Here is a 22,108-nt window from a genome sequence, read left to right on the forward strand (position 1 = left end):
CTCGTGATCTACCCGCCTCGGCCTCCCAAAGTGCTGGGATTATAGGCGTGAGCCACCGCACCCAGCCAAATGTCTTCTTTTGAGAAGTGTCTTCGTATCCTTTGCCCACTTTTTGATGGGGTTCTTTGTTTTTTTCTTGTAGATTTAAGTTCTTTGTAGATTCTGGATATTAGCTCTTTGTCAGGTGGGTAGATTGCAAAACGTTTTTCTCATTCTGTAGGTTGCCTATTCACTCTAATAGTAGTTTTTTTTTTTGCTGTGAAGAAGTTCTTTAGTTTAATTAGATCCCATTTGTCTGTTTTAGTTTTTGTTGCCATTGCTTTTGGTGTTTTAGTCATGAAGTCCTTGCCCATGCCTATGTCCTAAATGGTATTGCTTAGATTTTCTTCTAGGGTTTTTATGTAAAAGATTCCTTCCTATGTTCTGTAGAGTATAAAGCATTTGTATTTATATTTATACAGACCATAGGATTCTACAGAATAGTACTACAAAGTCTCCCAATCTGTGATCTTTCTTTCTCCTTTGTTAAATGGTCTTTTTCATATTGAAACTTTTTAGTTGTAAGGGTACGATTTAGAATCTTTCTTTATCGTATTGTGGTGTCATGTTTGTATAAAAGTCCCCATGTCAGGTGTGATGGCCAGACCTATAATTCTAGCACTTTGGGAGGCCAAGGTGGATGGATCACTTTGAACTCAAGAGTTTGAGACCAGCTTGAGGACCATGGCGAAACCCCGTCTCTATAAAAAATAAAAAAATTAGCCAGGCATGGTGATGCATGCCTGTATTTCCAGCTACTTGGGAGGCTGAGGCTGAAGAATCTCTTGAACCTGGGAGGTGGAGGTTGTAGTGAGCTGAGATCATGTCTGTGCACTCCAGCTTGGGTGACAGAGTGAGATCCTGGCAAAAATAAAAAACAAAACCTAAAAAAAATTCTCTTTAACCAAAATATCGTACATTATTCTTTGACGTTTTATTCCAAAATTGCAGAGTTAACGCTTCCCATTGAGGTCTTAATCCATGTGTCTGTGTGCATGTGTTTGTTTGCGTGCATGCATGTCTGCAATGCAAGGTAAGGATCTAGTTGCATCTCTCTCCATATGTCAGTAATTATTTTATCACCATTTAATTGACTAGTCCATCTTTCCCCAGTGATTTGTAAGGGCAGCTCTGTTATACACTAAGCTCATATACATTCAGTAGTCTGTAACTAACAGTGGAGTAGAATTGTTCAGCTGTATAGTAAAAGTGTTTTATTTTATAAGAAACTATCAAACAGCTTTTTTTTTTTGAGACAGAGTTTCACTCTTGTTGCTCAGGCTGGAGTGCAGTGGTGCTATCTCGGCTGACTGCATCACTGCAATCTCTGCCTCCCGGGTTCAAGAAATTCTCCTGACTCAGCCTCCCAAGTAGCTGAGATTACAGGTGCCCGCCACCACACCTGGCTAATTTTTGTATGTTTAGTAGAGACGGGGGTTTTACTATGTTGATCAGGCTGGTCTCAAACTCCTGACCTCAGATATTCTGCCCGCCTCAGCCTCCCAAAGTGCTGCGATTACAGGCGTGAGCTACCATGCCTGGCCACAAACAGCTTTATATGGTGACTGTACAATTTTGAATTTCCACAGGAACTGTATGAGAGTTTCAGTTGCTCTATATTTTCACCAGCACTTGGCAAGGTGAGAATGAGTTTGTGAGTTACTTGTTTATAATATTAGCTTTGTAAAAAGTGTGCAGCAGTATCTCATTGTGCTTCAGGTGTTTGCCATCGATACCTTATTTTTTGATAATGTGTTCTTTCAGATTTTTGTCCACTCTTCTATTGTTTTCTTATTGTTGTATTTTGAGAGTGTATGTATATTCCAGATACAAGTCTTTTGTCAGACATGTGATTTGCAAAGATTTCTTTCTCAGTTGCTAGTTTGCTTTTCATTCTCCTTTGTATTTACAGGGCAAACAATTTTAATTATGAAAAAGTCCAAATTATCATTTTTTTCTCTTTTATTGGTTGTGCTTATGGTATTGTGGCTAAGAATTTTTTGCTTAACCCAAGGTTAAAAGTGTTTTTTTTTTCTGTTTTATTTTAAAAGTTTTACAGTTTTACATTTTACTTTTATATACATGATCTGTTCTAAGTTAATTACAGTAATAGGTGTGAATATAGGTTGATCAGCTTTTTGAATATAAATGTCTAATTATTCTAGCAACATTTGTTGAAAAGCCCGTTCTTTCAAAGGGTTGCCTTTGTATCTTTCTAAAAATCAGTACGGCATATTTGTGTGGATATATTCTGATACTGTAAGCTTAGCCTTGATAACTGTACCTTTATAAAATCACGTAGTATGCATCCTCCAACTTCGCAATTTTTCAGAATTTTTCCTTTGGGATTTTGATTGGGTTCATATTAAATCTATAGATCAATTGGAGAAAAAATTTTCATGTTAATATCAAGTTATTAAATACATGAACATGATATATCTCTTCATTTTGTATAGATTTGTTTAATTTCTTTCATCAGCGTTTTGCAGTTTTTAGCATACAGATCCTGCATAGAGATATTAGAGAAACAGGTACTGGACCCTAGTGGCGCTGTCAGGGTACAGGTAGCAGCTGCAGGGGAACTCAGGTGGAATAAGGGGCATCAATAGTACCTAGATTTAATTTGTCTATGGCTAGGTTTAATTTTCTAAGGCCAATCTGAGAAGCCCTGCTTTTCAGCGGTTGGTTTTTGTCTATCTACATTTATTTGAATTTGTGTTGCTACATCCTACTTTTATGCTGTTTATTTATTACATTTTTCTTGGCTTTTTTCCCCCCCATGGATATCTACTAAATGTATTAAATTTTGTTTGTCTTCATTTTCTTTCCCTTTTCTACTATTTTGGAAAATAAAGATTTTATTTGTATCTTCTTAAAAGCCACTCTTAACATTTGAATAAGAAATCTTTAACTTAACCTAAAGTTAAGTATTTGTTATCTTTAACTTTCTCAAGACAAAAGAAGCTAAACTTTTTAATCTGCAAATCTCTCATGCCATAGATGAGTAATTTTCATATGGTACTTTAAATTATACTTTGTCTTATACTTAGCTGGTGTTATTTTATGAAGTCCATACTTGCTTATTGATTAATTTCTTTAGTATTGTTTATTGTATCTCCTTCAATTTAGGGTCAATTATCGTTTTCATTAACTATTACTTAGCATTTCTTTTAGTGAACATTTGTAAGTAGTACATTTCCTTTTCCTTCTTTCCTGCCCTCCTGCCCGCCTGCCCACCTGCCCACCTGCCTGCCTGCCTTCTTTCCTTCCTCCCTTCCTCCCTTCCTCCCTCCCTTCCTTCCTCCCTTCCTTTCTGTCTCCCTCCCTTCCTTCCCCTCTCTCTTTCTTTTTCTTTCTTTCTCTGTCTCTCTTCCTTTCTTCACAATTTTTTTTTCTCACTTTTATGGAAGCATAGTTTAGTTAGACACAAATTGTTGTTTGACAATTCTTTTCTGTTAATATTTTCAGCCTATAATTCCATTATCATGTAGCCTCTGTTGTCTGTTATCAATTTAATTTTGTCCCTTTGCAGATAATTTACTCTGCCTTCTGGTGGCTTTTATTTTTTCTTATTTACTTATTTGAGACAAGTTTCGCTGTTGTTACCCAGGCTGGAGTGCAATGGCGCAACCTCCGCCTCCTGGGTTCAGGCAATTCTCCTGCCTCAGCCTCCCGAGTAGCTGGGATTACAGGCGCGCACCACCATGCCCAGCTCATTTTTTGTATTTTTAGTAGAGACGGGGTTTCACCTCATTGACCAGAATGGTCTTTATCTCTTGACCTCGTGATCCACCCGTCTTAGCCTCCCAAAGGGATTATAGGCGTGAGCCGCCATGCCCGGCCTCTGGTGGCTTTTAAAGTTCTCTTTTCCAGTATTCTTTGGTTTCACAATAATGTGTCTAGGTGTGGATTTATTTTTATTTATGGTCTTTTAGAGTCATTGGACATGCATCTTCAATCTGGGAACTTACATATTTCATCTTTTCTAAGAAATTTTGGCTATTGTGTCCTTGCAAATTATTTCCCTCTATTCTTTTCTTTTGGAGCCTATCTTACCATGTATTGAAAATCCTCATTTTTACCTATTATGTCTCTTTATCACTGCTTTATATTTTCTAACTTTGTGGTTTTAGTGCCTTATTCTGTGCAGTTTCCTTACATCCATATGATGGTTCACAAATTCTCTCAGTTGTGCCTAAGCTTTTCTTTAAGTTGTCCATCGCATTTTTAATTTCGGTGATTGTATTTTTTATTTATATAAGTTCTAAATGGCTTTGTTTCAGTTTTTTCCCCAATGTCTTATTTTAGCCTAAACAACTTGACAGCTAGCTTTTATGTTTTTAATTATTTTACTTATTTTTTGTTCGCTTTCTGATTTTTTGTTTTATCTTCTGAAGTTCTTAGAATTCAGAATCTAAATCTTGCTTAGTCTTCTGCATGCTGGATTTATTTCTTTTCTGTTTGGTAATTTTTCATTGTGATCACATTTTGTAGGTAGGTCTCATTCTTTCTATCAGAATCCTTTGGGTCTGAGCTTTGGAAATGTCCAGGTGCTCCCGAACTATCAATGGTTCATGACCAAGTTCTGTATAATTTATCAGCTTGGAGTTTCCTAGACCACGTTGTAGTATCTGACCATGGAGAAAATATGTGTGGATTGATATTTTCTCTTTCCTTTTTTTTTTTTTTTTTGAGTCAAAGTCTCACTCTGTTGCCCAGGCTAGAGTGCAGTGGCATGATATTGACTCACTGCAACCTCTGCCTCCTGGGTTTAAGCGATTCTCCTGCCTCAGCCTCCCAAGTAGCTGGGACTACGGGCATCCACCACCACATCTGACTAGTATTTTTGCATTTCTATTAGAGACGGGGTTTCATCATGTTGAGCAGGCTGGTCTTGATCTCCTGACCTCAGGTGACCTGCCTGCCTTGGTCTCCCAGAGTGCTGGGATTACAGAGGTAAGCCACCAGTCCTGGCCAGAATTTTCAAGAGAGGTTTTCTGTTTGTTTTGCTTTTCTAGCAGAGCCCTGAAATAGACAGATAAGATTCTCTGGCCTTTCTTGTTCTCTTCCAGTGCCCACTGTGAGATTTTCCCCTCTGTCCTCTCTGCCTTCTATGCTTTTCAAGGATCCCAGTTTTATGAGCTGGTTTCTTTCTCAGCTTCTTTTTTTACCTGGACAGTGGCCTTATGTTTGTTCATCACATGGATACTAAAAACCAGCCCGTAAGGGACCAAGATAGAATATTCCCCTTTTCCCAACCGACAAGACAGTCACACAGTATGCCCGAGTCCTACTCTCTGATTTTTAAAATCCTTTTTCTTTCTGGCTTCTAGAGATTACCTTCTAATTCCTGAAAGCTCAGCTAAGCATTTAAAAGGAGTTTGGCTATCTTTTATTAACTGTTTCTAAAAGTTTGTATCAAGAGACTCTTCAAACTGCCTTGTTGCTAACTGGACACTCAATAGTAATTCTTCTGAAATAGATTTCAGAAGGCCTTCTGACCTGTAGACTAAATAATTTTGTTAGTGAATAGTCATATATTACATGCCTAAGCTTACAGAGATTCAAATAGTAGTCTGTAGGATAATGCCACTAAGTTTACCTGCACTCTAAGATTTGAAATTGAGCTTTTTTGAGAATAAAATGAATAGAACAACGCCTTTTTTCCAATGTACATTATGCGATGCTGTCACATTATACAGAACCTGTGACATTAAGTAGACCAAACACAAAAACTCAGGATTTGTGTATTTTTCTCTATGTCCAAGAGTGCTGCTGAATAATTTAGAGTCATAGCAAATAGCATTACATTTATCATACTTTGTACTTTTAGCTAACCCAGGGTTTGGAAAATTCTGGTCTTTTTTTTCTTTATTCTTTTCTATATGTTTTCTTTTTGAGATAATCTGACAGGTCGCTGACAGTGATTTAAATAGGACTTAATCTGATCAGCAGAAAAAAAAGTGTAGGAACTCATCTTACTCAAACCCTGAAATACTGAATTTTCTATTCGTGATGGTCACCCTTATGCCTGTGATGTAAGACTGGAGTCTCTAGTGTGCCTTTAGCTGTCAGAAGTTGCAAGAAAGTTTCTCATTGCTCCATCCAGGACAATCACTGTATACTTTTAATTTAAAATAGTTCTTCAAATAACTAAAAAAATCCATCCCTTTGAAGAGTCAGCAGCAATTCAGTAATTAATATGTTAAACATGTTAGCCTTATTCAGTGCAGTGTAATTTTACTAACCTTCAAAGAGAATCTTCTATAGAGAATTCACTGATGAGTAGCTGAGTAGTAGTCACTCTAGCCAACTACATGAGTGAAGACCATGGGCAGAGAGGTTTTCTTAGTGGCTTCTTTTCTTTTTCTTTTTCTTTTTTTATTGCATTTTAGGTTTTGGGGTACATGTGAAGAACATGCAAGATTGTTGCATAGGTACACACGTGGCAGTGTGATTTGCTGCCTTCCTCCCCTTCACCTATATCTGGCATTTCTCCCCATGTTGTCTCTCCCCAACTCCCCACCCCCCAACCCCCACTGTCCCTCCTCTATTCCCCCCAACAGACCCCAGTGTGTAGTGCTCCCCTCCCTGTGTCCATGTGTTCTCATTGTTCAACACCCGCCTACGAGTGAGAACACGTGATATTTCATTTTCTTTTCTTGTGTTAGTTTGCTGAGAATGATGGTTTCCAGGTTCATCCATGTCCCTACAAAGGACACGAACTCATCGTTTTTGATGGCTGCATAATATTCCATGGTGTATATGTGGGTCGCTTCTTTTCAACTGACAATGAAGAGAAAAAAAGTACAGAAATCAGAAGGAAGCACAAAGCTTTTTACCTTAAATAGAAATAGGATCTCATAAAATCCTAAAATAGGATGGCTCAATCAAAGTTAAACTGTGATAAGGTGGCAGCATATAACTAAGGATGGACAGAGCCAGGCACAGATTCTGAGGCTTCTAACCCCCAAATGAGGGTATCTTTGAACACTAAGTCAAAAAATGTTTGAAGGCAGAGACTGCTTGATTTATTTTTATGTTTCTGTCATGTTCAGAAGAGTGCTTTATATATAGCAGTATCTTACTAAATTTGTTTAACGTAATAAATGAAAAGAAACAGTTGTGTGGAGAGAGTGCCCAATTGTACTTTAATGTATTATAGCTTTGCAGCTAGTCATTTTGATAGCGTTTCAATCTTCATGAATATATCTCTTTATTAATCAATATTTTATAGAGTTTGCTATATTAATATTACCCAAGATATAATATTTTTATTTCAAATAAGTATAATTGGCTTGATCATCTGCTTTAATTTTTAAAATTAATTTTAAGTTCTAGGGTATATGTGCAAGATGTGCAGGTTTGTTACAGAAATAAATATTCCTTCTTACTGTATGGTTGTCCCCTTTAACACAGTTTTCTTCATCCTCCCTCCTATCTGCTCTCCCATTCGTGCTTCCCAGTCTCTGTTTCCTGTCTTTGCATTCTCTACCTCCATGTGATCAAACTTTTTAGCTTGCAGATACAAATGAAAGCATATGATATTTTTCCTTTGTGCCTAGCTTACTTCACTTAAGACAATTAACCTCCAGTTCTGTCTGTGTTGCTACAAATGACATTATTTTATTCTTTTTTAACTAGCTAAATAGTATTCCATTATGTTTATATACCATATTTCTGTATCCATTCTTCCATTGACAGACACTTAGATTGATTTTGTATCTTTGCTATTCTGAATACTACTTCAATACATGTGAAAGTGCAGATATCCATTTGAAATATTACTTCTTTTCCCTTGGGTAGATACCCAGTAGTGGGAATGCTGGATTGAATGGTAATTCTATTTTTATATTTTTGAGAAAATTGCATGCTATTTTTCATACTAGCTGTAGTAGTTTACCACGAACAGTGTGTAAGAATTCTTTTTTTTCTGCATCTTCACCAACATCTGTTATTTTTTGTCTTTTTAATAATAGCCATTCTGAGTGGGTTACAATGATATCTCATTCTGGTTTTGGTTTGCAATTCTCTGATGAGTAGTGACAGTGAACATTTTTCACCTACCTGTTGGCCATTTGTATGTCTTCTTCTGAGAAATGTCTATTTCCTGCCAACTTTTTAATGGGATTATTTGTTTTTTTCCTCTTAAGTTGTTTGAATTCCTTGTATATTCTTAATCTTAGTATTCTGTTGGATGGATAGTTGGCAGATATTTTGCCCATTCAGTAAGTTGTCCTATCACTCTGTTGATTATTTCTTTTGTTGTGCAGAAGCTTTTTAGTTTAATTAAACACCATTTGTCAATTTTTGTTTTTGTCGCCTATACGTTTGAGGGCTTAGTCTTAAATTCTTTGTTTAGATCAATGTTCAGGGTAGTTTCTTTTTTCCTATTATTTTTATATTTTTGGTCTTTAAGTCTTTAATTCATTTTGATTGCAATTTTATATATGGTGAAAGTTAGGGGTCCAGTTCCATTCTCTGCATATGCCTATCCAATTTTCCCAGTGTCATTTGTTGAAGAGGGTGTCCTTTCCCCAAAGATCTTGGCTTTGTCAAGTGTCAGTTGGCTATAAGTATGTGGCTTTATTTCTGAGTTTTCTATTTTTTTTCCATTTTCTACACATATATTTTTGTATACCAGTACCATGCTATTTTGATTACTGTAGTCTTGTAATACATTTGGAAGTCAGGTAATGTCATGACTCCAGCTTTGTTCTTTTTGCTCTGGATTGCCCTGGCTGTTCAGGCTTCCTGTTTCAAGTAAATTTTAGGACTGTTTTCTCTAATTCTGTACAGAATAATGTCAGTATTTTAATAGGGACTGAACTGAATCTGTAGATTGCTTTGGGCAAATGTAGTCATTTTAATGATGCTGATTCTTTCAATTCATGAACATGGGGTGATTTTCTATTTGTTTCTGTTGTCTTCAACTTCTGTCATCAGTGTTTTGTTATTTTCCTATAAAGCTCTTTCACCTACTTGGTTAAATTTTTCGTATTTTTTGTAACTATTGTAAATGGGATTGCCTTCTTGATTTCTTAACTTTAAGAGGTTTCTGGTGAAGTCTTTAGTTTTTTTTTTTTCTTTACATATAAGATTATATCATCAGCAAAAAGAAACAATTGATTTCCTCTCTTCCAGTTCAGATTCTTTTTCTTTCTTTCTCCTGCCTGGTTGCTCTGGCTAAAACTTTCCATACTATGCTGAGTGGGACTGGTGAACATGGGCGCTCTTATCTTGTTCTAGTCCTTAGAGGAAAGACTTCCAAGTTTGTCCCATTTAGTGTGATGTTCCTGTGGGTTTGTTGTGTGTGGTCTTTACTGTTTTGAAGTGTGCGCCTTCTGTGTCTAATTTGTTGACAGGCTTTATCATGAAAAAAGAGGGACTTTTATCAGATGCTTTTTCTACATCTATGAGATTATCGTATGGTTTTTGTCCTAAATTATGATTATGTAATGTGTCACACTCGTTGACTTGTGTATACAGAACCCTTCTTGCATCTTCGGTATAAATCTTGCTTGATTGAGGTATGTTACTTTTTTGATGTACTATTGTACATTTTCTAGTTTCTTGAGGCACGTCATAAGATTGTGAATTTGTAGCACTTCTACGTTTTGATCTGGGGATTTATTGCCATAAATTCCCCTCAGCACTGCTTTTGCTGCATTCCACAGGTTTTTGTATGTTATTTTTTCATTTATTTTAAGAAGCTTTTTGATTTTCATTTGAATTTCTTCATTGACTTTATGATTATTCTTGAGCATGCTATTTAATTTCTATGTATTCATATAGTTTCCAAGGTTCCTCTAGGTATTGATTTTCAGTTTTATTCCATTGAGTTCTGAAATGATACTTGATACAGTTTTGATTTTTAAAAAATTGTTGAGACTGTTTTGTGGCCAAATATGGTCTGTCCTAGAAAATGCTTCATATGTTCAGTTGTTGAATAGAATGTTTTGTAAATGTCTGTTAGGTTCATATAGTCTAAAATACAGTTTACATCCAATTTTTCTTTGTTGATTTTTTATTCAGATGATTTGTCTGGTGCTGATAGTGGGATATTGAAGTACCCCACTAGTTTTGTATTGCAATCTCTCTCTCTTTTTAGTTCTAGCAATATTTGCTTTATGAATCTGGGTGCTCTAGTGTTGGATGCATGCATATTCAGAATTTTTATATGTCATTTTGCTGGAGTGATCCCTTTGTTATTATATAATAACCTCTTTGTCCTTTTTTCTTTTAAAAAAACTATTCTTAAAGTCTGTTTTATCTGATGTAAGTATGGTGGCTGCACCTCACTTTTAGTTTCTATTTGTGTGAGGCATTTTATTTTAATTCCTTTACTTTTAGGCTATATGTGTCTTTACTGGTAAAGTGAATTTCTTGTCAGCAGCCTATAGTTAAATTGTGTTTTTAAAATTCATTCAGACATTCTGTTTATTGTGAATATTTAATTAATTTATGTTCAAGGTTATTATTGATATTGCAGCTTCATTCCTGTCATATTAATTGTTTTCCGGTTGTTTTATATATTATTTGTTTCTTTTTCTCTTATTGTTTGTCATTGTGGTCTGGTTGATTTCTGTAGTGATACCATTTGAGTCCTTTCTCTTCCTTTTTTGTGTGATCATTTTACCAGTGGGTTTTATATTTTGTGTTTTCATGATAGTAAATGTTATTTTGCTTTCAGGCACAGGACTACCATGAATATTTCTTGTAGGTCTGGTTTAGTGGTGATGAATTTCCTCAGTATTTGCCTTTCTGGTAAAGACAATTATGAATAATAAATTTGCTGAATATTGTTTTCTTAGCTGACAGTTTTGTTTTTTCTTTTTTAAATTATCTTCTGGCCCATAAGAATTCTTCTGAAAAATCTGCTGTTAGTCTGATGGGACTTCCTTTACAAGTGACTAGGGGCTTTCTCTTGCTGTTTTTAGAATTCACTCTGTATCTCTGATGTTAGACAGTCTGACTATAATGTGCTGTGGAGAAAACTTTTTTTCATTGTATCTGCATGGGAATCATTTAGCCTCTTCTATCTGAATGGCTAAATCTTTTGCTTGACTTGGGAAGTTTTCATATGTGATTTCTTTAATTAGGTTTTCTTATCTTTCCTCTGTTTTTTCCTTTTTGTTCTTGGGGATACTGATAATTTGTACATTTGGTTATTTTATGTTGTCTCAAATGTCATGATGCCTCTGCTCATTCTGTTTTTTTTTATTTTTTCTTTATTTTTATCTGAATAGGTTATTTTATTTTTTATTTTTTCAAAATTTATTTTAAGTTCCAGGCTACATGTGTGGGATGTTGAGGTTTGTTAAATAGGTAAACATGTGCCATGCTGTTTTGCTCCACAGACAAACGTGAATGGGTTACTTCAAAAGACCTGTCTTTAAGTTCTAAGATTCTTTATTCTGCCTGATCTAGTCTATTATTGAAGCTTTCAAGCATATAATGTCTGTCCTTCAATGAATTCTTCATTTCTAAAATTTCTATTTGGTTCTTTTTTTTTTAGATGGAGTTTTGCTCTTGTTACCCAGGCTGGAGTGTAATGGCGTGATCTCGGCTCACCGCAACCTCTGCCTCCTGGGTTCAAGCAATTCTCCTGCCTCAGCCTCCTGAGTAGCTGGGATTACAGGCACGTGCCACCATGCCCAGCTAATTTTTTGTATTTTTAGTAGAGACAGGGTTTCACCATGTTGACCAGGATGGTCTCGATCTCTTGACCTGGTGATCCACCCACCTTGGCCTCCCAAAGTGCTGGGATTACAGGCTTGAGCCACCACACCTGGCCCTTTATTTGGTTCTTTTAAAAAATAACTATCTCTTTGGTAAATTTCTCATTTGTATTCTTAATTAAATTTTTTTAGGTATTGTTTTTCAACAGTCTCTTATATCTCATTGAGCTTCTTTAAAATCAATATTTTGAATTCTTTACCTGGCACTTTGAAGATTTCTTTTGATTGAGACTTACTGTTGGAGAATTATTGTGTATTTTTGGAGGTGTCACATTTCCTTGCTTTTCATGTTTTCTGTGTCCTTATTTTGATGTCTACCCGTCTTGTGTAATAATCACTTCTTCCTATTTTTGATTTTATTTTTGTAGGATAGAACTTTTCCGAAAGCTGTATCTGTGGCATTGGTTGAGTACAGCACTGTAGCATTGATTCTGGGTGTAACCAGTAGTGTAATCTCTGCGTGATTTCTCCGGCTATGAACAGTGTTAGTGCTTTCTGTGATTTTCTCATAGGGTTACGGTGCAGTCATTTATGGAGGTTGTGGCGAAGTTTTGGGGTTGAGTTTCCTCCTGCTCCTTTGTTTCAAAGATGAGCGTTCCAATCAACTTCACTATCAAAGTTAATCCATGATTAAATTATGTAATCAGACTAACGGGAGGATATTTTTCATTGTTTAATAAAAAGAAATTCAGAAGTTTTAGATACCACACATTCCAATCTTGTGCATTATTTGGATGTCAATTTCCACCTTACTGATGGAGGTAGGCTGTGAGAATAGTCATAAACGAAGCCATTACTATTTTTAAAATAGAGTTTAATCTCTTTACATGCTTTAGCAACTACACAGAGAAGATGCTTGCGTTCCGGACACACAATATAAAAGGCAGCTTTTTTTTAACCTAAAAACATTGCAAGCAGTGGTATTACCAATTAGACACCTAAACCATCAAAGAGCCATATGAGGCATCTGACTTCAGAAGCATGCTGTATCCTTATTTTGGCTCATGGATGTGAATTGGCTCGTGAGAAACAATGTTGTTTAACCCTCAGCCCCAAAGTCAGATAAATCGAAATTCAAATCCCAGCTTCATCATTTATTATCCGTGGGACCTTAGGTAAATTACTCTTTTAATTCCAAATTTTCTTATGTATAAAGTATATACAAGGGTGCTATGTGGTTCAGGATGCTATCGTGAGACTGATATGAGGCATTACACTTAGTGCAGTGCTAAGTATGCGGTGGTGCTTAATACTTTTAATGATAATCATGAAGCGAAAAGGATTCTTCCAGGTATCTGAATGAATTGACCTATTTTAGAAAATATTCCCCGATTTGGAAATTTTTGTAAAATACAATACTTTTATTTTAACATGACGGATGCCAAACTGTTATTTCTGGTCACAATTAGCCTCCAGGTACAGCTATTTCTTAATATTACCCTTAGCTGGTCCATTTCATAAGTCCATTTCCTCCGCGTAAGAGAGGATCTGCTAATTTTGTTGTTCTAAGGATCGGCCCACTTTCATATAAGATTTTGATTAAGTTACTTAAAATACAGAAAAGAGGGATAAGACTTTATCCTACTGACTTTAGAAACTCTTTGGATGCTAGCTGAGGTTTAAAAAATGAATGTTAGGCAGAGTAGGTTTAGGTGGGCAACTTCCATACAGAGGGCAGGTTTTATGTACTGTATAAAAAGAACTCGTAATTTCAGAAATATTATTGTGCTGTAGTTAGGACCAACATTATTGTTTCATTCAAGCTGGTAAGCCTGTGTGTGTGTGTGTGTGTGTGTGTGTGTGTGTGGTGTGGGTGTGTGTGTCTGTGGGTGTGTGGTGTGGGTGTGTGTCTGTGTGTCTGTATGTGGTGTGGGTGTGTCTGTGTGTGTGTGTGTGTATGTGGTGTGTGTGGTGTGTGTGTGTGTCTGTGTGTGTGGTATGGGTGTGTGTGGTATGTGTGTGTCTGTGTGTGTGGTATGGGTGTGTGTGGTGTGTGTGTGTCTGTGTGTGGTGTGTGTGTGTGTGGTGTGGGTGTGTGTGTGGTGTGTGTGTGTGGTGTGTCTGTGTGTGTGGCCTGTGTGTGTGTGTGTGTGTGTGGTATGGGTGTGTGTCTGTGTGTGTGTGGTCTGTGTGTGTGTTGTGTGTGTGTGGTATGGGTGTGTCTGTGTGTGTGTCTGTGTGTGTGGTGTGGGTGTGTGTGGTGTGTCTGTGTGTGTGGTGTGTGTGTGTGGTGTGTGTGTGTGGTGTGTGTGTGTGTGGTGTGGGTGTGTGTAAGGTGGACTAAAATGGGGGAATCTGGAGTCAGTATTTTTATGTATGCAGTAGTTATCCTTTGAAAGGATTGTTCTTCGGTCATAGATACCACTTCAAACCAGAACAGCAGATCTTTTCAGGACACTCCAGGGAATGGAGAGAAGGGGGATGTATATTTATGTTTTTCTTCTTTGGGGCATAAGCTGTTCACAAGACTAATCCCTACTCACAGAGCCTTTCTGATTCTATTTAAAATGACAAAGAGGGGCTGGGTGCAGGGGCTCAAGCCTGTAATCCTAACACTTTGGGAGGCCGAGGTGGGCGGATTACTTGAGGTCAGGAGTTTGAAACCAGCCTGGACAACACGGTTAAACCCTTTATCAACTAAAAATATAAAAGGAAAAAAAAAAATAGCTGGTTGTGGTGGAAGGCACCTGTAATCCAGCTTCTCAGGAGGTTGAGGCAGGAAAATCATTTGAACACGGGAGGCAGAGGTTGCAGTGAGCTGAGATCACGCCGCTGTGTTCCACCTGGGTGACAGAGCAAGACTACATTTCAAACAAACAAATGAAAAAGAGGATGACAGAATATATAATAATACGGCCAACATCAAACAAGGGTAGGAAAATTTAAAGTGACAGTGACAGTAACAATATCATTCTAACTTAAAAATAATGACCAACCAGTCAAGCAACCAAACAGAAATCTCCACTAATGACCAAGAAATGCCCTTATACACATTGAAAATGGAAGAACAATCCTTCAAATGCACTGTGCATTCAATAGTAAAGCTGGTGTGTTCACAGTAACCACCATAGAGTGAATTCTCCTGGCTGGAAGCATGCTAGATATTTTATAAGCATTATTTGTAATCCTTGCAATCTTCAGTATCCATTGAGAGGAAAGGAGTTTTAATCCCATTTAACAGATAAAGATCAATGCCACCCAGAGCAAGGTCCAATCTGGTGAAAAATGTTTTTGAGTCTCCCGGAAACTGTGTAGCTTTTTCTTCAAAGGTAGAACAGTCAAACCTACAGCTTGCCTTGTACTCCTGAACCTGGTAGTTTACATGGGCTTCCTTTCTCCTTGTCACTTGTCACCTGATGGACGAAGTGAAACGCAAAAAGTTCTGCCGACTCATGGGCTTCTCTGTGTAGACCATGGGTTGGCAAACCAGAGCCCACAGGCTGTGTCCTGGCTGCCTCCTGTTTTTCTGTGGCCTGTGAGCTACGAATGGTTTTTATATTTTTAAATGATTGAAAAAAGGTCAAAAGAAGAATAGTATTGGATGTTAAGTGATAATTATACGTAGGTCAGATTTCAGTGTCCGTAAACAAAGTTTTATCAGAGCACAGCCAAGCTCACTCATTTACATATTGTTTGTGGCAGCTTTGGGCCTGCAATGGCAGTGAAGAGTTGCAACAGAGACCCACGACCCACAAAAGCAAACAGATTTCCTTTTTGGCCTTTTCCAGAAAAAGAGTGCTTAGTCCTGTTGTAAGACTGTAAACTCGCAGAGGACAGAAACAAGGTGTGCAGCAGACATGGGATCCCTGGAGTCCAGCACTGTACCTACACAGTGAACTGCAAATACAGTTGATGTAAATGGACACATGCGTAAACAAACGAATACACGAATAATCCACCAAGTTTTCAAGAACTATCTTTTTTGATTTCCTTTGCAACTTATTTTTGTGAATTATCTGCCAGAACTGTCTCCCAGAAGTGTGTAGGATTTGCTAACCTCAAGTTGTAGAGTTTCTGTGGCGTTACCCAAAGGAGAACTGAAATGTTCCTTGCACATGAAATCAATCTTTCACCCTACTTGCCTTTCCAGCCGTCATATTCACATCAATTAAATGTCTTTCTGTGATTTTTATCAGAAGATACTGTTTTACAGATGGCCATTGCTGGAGTACATTTATTTTCTCAGAGATGAGGGTATCTTTTTTATTTATTTAAAAAATCATGTTGGGCTCTGAGGGAGGACGAAGATGGGGCAAAGAGAGAGGAGGTTAAAGGTTATGCAAGGTCCAAATCAAGGGCCGTGAGGCAGATGATGGAGAGGTGGGAGCTCCCAGGGGATCCTGGTAGATGCTGGGTGGGACTTGTGGAGTGGTGTGAGGGTACTGGGTGCATGCATGCAGAAGGGAGACCAGGGACCATCAAGGGACGGCTTTGATTGGTGATGAGTGAGAATTTTGCCCGGCACATGTCCTGTGGTCACAATGCTGAAGGACAGACGGAGGTAGGTTCCAGGCCTGTGCTGCATTTACATGGATGACAGGTAAGCTGTGTTCTTGTCTCCAGCCTGTCACCTCAGTACTACAGAACTCCTTGTCCAGATGTACATATCTGGTCCTAAGAGAGTGACTAAAACAAGGTAAAGGAGGGAAGGGAGGTGAAAGGGCTTATTAATGAGAGAGGTGCGATGTTTGCAGTGTGGAAGACATTTTTACCTGGGTTCCTGCTAATGACTCTTACTTTAAGTCCTGATTTGTCTCCCAGAGCTGCAAACAGCTGTCTGCACTGAAGTGCTTTGACACATGGTTGTACTGAACACTGGGTTGCTCATTTAATCAGCTGTGGTGCTGCTCTTCGCATAGAACATGTCACATTTGACAGATTTATCAAAAGACTGTGGGCTCTATTTTCCACAGCCCTGTGGAACCCTTTCCCATTAGCGATGGCAGGAGTGATGTTTATGTATGAAGACAGACTGTTGGATTGGGCAATCGTAGCCCTCCACGGCAGGCGAAAGCACAGCTCCCACTTATCAAGTGGGGCTAATAGGGGATATTCATATGCGCTGGAGAATCAATTCTCCTTACATGGACCTCTGCTACAAAAATAATTGCTACTCACTGGTGGTAAAGACCTCAGCAATGTCAGAGCCTTAATGGTGAGATGAATGCTCTACTGCTCCCAGGCTGGGCCATTTCTCTACAACCAGAAAAAAAAAAAAAACAAAAAAACATATTCCGGGCCTGAGAGCTTGGTGAGATGTTTTTCAGGTGAAATCCAGAGGTGTGCTGATTTGCTATGCAATTGAGTAAACCTTTTCTCTCTAGATAATTTTCTCTTTGTAGACTTTAATTAGGTTGAAGCAACCAATGAATAGCTTGGCGTCCAGTCCCAGATTCTGCTACCTAAATATACATGCTCTTTAGGAGCTCAGTATTTTCGGCTTTGAAATAATGCAGTTGCATTAGGTGGTTTCTAAGTACTTTGCTCAGTATCTGTTACGCAGGTATCGTGATATATTGAAAATAAGTTTGATCTTTGGTTTGTTTTCTCTTCCCTACCAGATTGTTATTGTTTTTCTTAATTTATCCCAAAAGCCTAGCCCAATATGTATGTATCTCAAGAGATACATATATCACAATGTGGGTGGGCTTCATCTAATCAGTTGAAGATCTTAATCTGATACCAAGGCTAGGGACTTGGTATATATTACACAAACACACATACACCCCTTAGTACACATAATGTTTTATACATTATATATAAAACATATAACTATATATAATTACTTATATTGATTGAGAGGCTCAATAAATACTTTTACTGAAAATAAAATTTTATGCTCTTATAACTATAAATCATTTGAACAATGATGAAATTCCTTAGAACAATATATTTATTCTCTTCCTTATATCAGCAAAATTTTCAAGAAAAAATTAATGGAATTGAATTTATTCCACTAGTATCATTGATATTATGTTACTTTATTATATAATAAAGTAAGGCTTGTTGGTAAAAACAAATGAACTTTCATACTTTTCCCCTTAACCAGGAAAGTTGGCTTCCAGTTTACTATAGGCAAGAGTAGTCAGAGAAGAATTCATAGATGAACCTGATTCAGTAGACTAGGAAGAACTTGATTTGATCTGTTAAGGATAGTTATGCTTGGTGAACAGTCAGAGAAAAATGGGGAAGTCGTTGTGGACTGCAAGAAATGAAAAGCTACACAGCATGAATAGTGTAGAGTCGGTAGAAGAAGGAAGTGACATGTTGATTGTAGCTGAAGGTGCAGCTGGAGAATTGAAGGAAATAAGGTTAAGAGTGTTGGCCAGGTGATAAGGGTCTCACTTGAAACCCTTTATTAGGTAGATTTATTGCAGCAACCACAAGATCGCCATAGGAATTAATAGTGTTTTCTGAAAAGTAGTTTCATAGTGAGAGCTGGCTTGGAGACAAAGTACTTTAAAACATTCACCTGATTCAGAAAAACAGATGAAATCTGATACCTTTTTCTTTAACCAGGGAGGTTGGCTTCCTACATTCAGACTGATGTTTTAACTTCTGTTAATGAGTAGAATGTTTAGAAAAATGACATACATATGATACCACTTCATCATCTGATTGAGTCATTTTACTTTTTTCCTAAGTTCTCTCTGTTTTTCCAAATGTTCGGGTTTTGAGATGATTAATTTTATGTGTCAGATTGGCTAGGCTATGGTGCCCAGATATTTGACCAAACACCAATCTAGATGTTGCAATGAAGGTATTTTAAAAAATGTGATTTATATATATATATATTTTCCTGGCCTGACCTGAGCGTTTGGGATGTTTTTCAGGTGAAATCCACAGCTGTGCTGATTTGTGACGCTATTGAGTGAACCTTCTCTCTGTAGCTAATTTAAATCAGTCGAGTGCTCTGTTTCACTCCAACGCTACCGATTTAGGCGGAGGTTGCAGTGAACCGACATAGGGCTACTTAACTCCAACCTGGGTGACAGAGCAAGACTCTGTCTCAAACAAATAAACTGGTAGAGTCTGAGTGAAGCAGAATGCCATCCACAGTGTGGGTGAGCTTCATCTAATCAGCTGCAGGTCTTAAAGGAAATGAAATTGCCTGAGACGGAAGAAATTCTGCCTGGAGACTGCCTTTGGACACAAGCTGCAACATCAGCTCTTCCGTGGTTCTCAGGCCTGCTGGACTACTCTGCAGATTTTAGATGTATCAGTCTCACACCATATGAGGCAAGTCCTAAAAATCAATCTCTCTGTCTCCACCCGCTTGCGTGCACGCGCGCGCACACACACACACACACACACACTTTCTCACACACCCTATTTGGTTTCTCGATGTAATATTTTGAAGACAGGTGATGAACTTGGAAGTCCCTGTGTCATGCCATGTTTTTCTGCCTTGGTCCCATTCCCTCTGTGTCAACCTTAAACTTGAATATTTCTTCTACATCATTTCTGTTTTTCACTCCTGGAGTCTCAGAGAAAGACATTTCTATTTTGGGGGTCTCTAGTATGACACATAGGTTTGAAATACCACTTTTGTGAAAGCCATATCCTTTTTCTTTCTTCTTTTAGTGATAATTTTTTGAAAACAGTATCTTGACCTATTTCCACTCTGTCTTGTTGCCTTCTCCCCCTCACCTCCCTCTGGAACTCACTTGATCCAGACACGTGGATGTACAATGGGTACTGTTTTGAAGTACTGTTTTGTTTATTCTTTTATTCTGGAGAAACATAGAAAGCTTGATTTCACTGAAACGAGAGTAAAGACACGTTCCTAGAATCTGCCACAGAGTAATCTCCTACCTTTTGGAAATAGTGAAAATAGATAATAAATGTGCTAAAATGAGAGCTCTTAGGCAGTTGATGCCAGCATTTGCAAACACTGGGCAGCTAGTTCTGTACTTAGGAGAACTATTTTTGCTTCAGTCTTCCTGCTCTGCTTTTGACCATATAAACTCATGCGTTGGATTTTGCTTGGAGCCATGTGTCTGATTACAGATAAAGAGGAACTGCTGGAAAGTAGGATATACTTTGGGTTTTTGCTTGTCATCTAATTATGCTCTTTTTTTCCTGTGTATGTTTTGCAATTTTGAAGTTAATGCATATTCACTGCAAAAAAGACTCGAAAAATTAAACAGTGCCAGCCATAATTTAACAGCATATAAATAACAATTGTTAAGTTATAGTATGTATTCTGTGTGTGTGTGTGTGTGTGTGTGTGTGTGTATGCGTGTGTGTGTGTCAGAGAGAGAGAGAGAAAAAAAAATAGGTCTAAAGTGCTCTTTAGATAAACGTAATCTCGGCCAGACGCAGTGGCTCACACCTGTAATCCCACAACTTTCGGAGGCTGAGGCGGTGGATCACTTGAGGTCAGGAGTACGAGACCAGCCTGGCCAACATGGGGAGAACCCATCTCTACTAAAAATACAAAAATTACCTGCCTGTAATCCCGGCACTTTGGGAGGCTGAGGGGGGTGGATCACAAGGTCAGGAGTTCAAGATCAGCCTGGCCAAGATGGTGAAATCCTGTCTCTATTAAAATACAAAAATTAGCCGGGTGTGGTGGCAGGCACCTGTAATCCCAGCTACTTGGGCAGCTGAGGAAAGGAATTGCTTGAACCTGGGAGGTGGAGGTTGCAGTGAGCCGAGATGGTAACAGTGCCCTCTAGCATGGGTGACAGAGCAAAACTGTGTCTCAAAAGAAAAAAAAAATTAGCTGGGCATCCTAGCTCATGCCTGTAATCCCAGCTACTTGAGAGGCTGAGGCATGAGAATCGTTTGAGCCCGGGAGACAGAGGTTGCAGTGAGCCAAGATTGTACCACTGCACCCCAGTTTGGACAACAGAGAGAGACTTTGTCTCAAAAAAAAAAAAAAGTAATCTCACATTTCCCTCTTTCCCTTCCCCCTTTTCTATTTCTCTCCTTCCCCTTCTTCCCCTACCCCTTCTTCCCCTTCTTCCCCTTCTTCCCCTTCTTCCCCTTCTTCCCCTTCTTCCCCTTCTTCCCCTTCCCCTTCTTCCCCTTCCCCTTCTTCCCCTTCCCCTTCTTCCCCTTCCCCTTCTTCCCTTTTCCCTTCCCCTTCCCCTTCGCCTTCCTTCCCCTTCCCCTTCCATCACCCAGGCTGGAATGCAGTGGCACACCATGGCTCACTGCAGCCTCAATCTCCTGAGCTGAAGGGATTCTCCTGCCTCAGCTTCCCAAGTAGCTGGGACTACAGGTGAAAGCCACCATGGCTGGCTAATTTTTTAATTTTTGTAGATGCAAGATCTCACTATGTGCCCAGGTTGGTCTCAAACTACTGGGGTCAAGTGATCCTCCTGTTTTGGCCTCTCAAAGTGCTGGGATTACAGGTGTGAGCTACTGTGTTCAGCCTTTCACATTTCTTAACATTGGGTAAAATCAAATTTCATCTGACTGCATTGTTGTCCATTTGCTGCAGTTTACTCTTAGTTATTTTTAGTGCCTTCCTCCTCCTTTCTTAGGCTAGAACAGATCGACAGCATTCCCACAATCCAGGAAGTTAGGGTGAGCCTCTGCTCTTCAGTTTATCTAGTGAACTGGAACTGCGCCTCCCAGTCCCCTTGCCCCATTCCACATGGGGACCTGCTGTGGTTCCCAAATCCATGGAGCTTAATGTTCTGCCTCCAGGGGCCCTCGGAACTTCTGTGGTTTGGATTTTCTCACCAAGACCACACTGGGGATTGAAATTCGATCCCCAGTGTGGTGGTGTTGGGAGGTGGGGACCCATAGCAGTTGTTTGGATCACAGGGGATAGATTCCTCATGAATGGCTTAGCATTGTTCTCTTGACAATGAGTTCTTACTCTAGTTCTCTTGGGAATAGATTAGCTCCTGAGACAGTGCATTGTTTTAAAGCCAGGATACCCTTTGGGTTTTACCTCTTTGAATGTGTTTGCTTCTCTTTGATGGTCTCTGTCATGTCTTGACTCAGCAAGAGAGCCCTTACCAGAAGCCAGGACCATGCCCTTGAACTTCCCAACCTATAGAACCACGAGCAAAATAAACCCCTTTTCTGTGTAAGTTTCCCAGGTTTGGGTATTCTTTTCTGGCAACACAAAACAGACTAAGACAAGGACACTGAAACTTGCCATCTCAGCGCTCTCACTGTGCAACCTTCTTATTCTTTCCTCACGTTCCTGAGGAATTTCTCTACTCTTCTAATCCCTGATTTGTTCATCCCAAATCAGGCCACATTCTCCTTCAGCCCTCAGAAATACTCAACCTGTATTTCCCAGTCGTTTGAATCATAGCATTTGAAAACTCACCCAAACAACTTCCTCTTTGCAATGGCCAGAT

The sequence above is a fragment of the Callithrix jacchus genome, chromosome 4, assembly GCF_049354715.1.
Source record: "Callithrix jacchus isolate 240 chromosome 4, calJac240_pri, whole genome shotgun sequence".
NCBI lineage: Eukaryota > Metazoa > Chordata > Mammalia > Primates > Cebidae > Callithrix > Callithrix jacchus.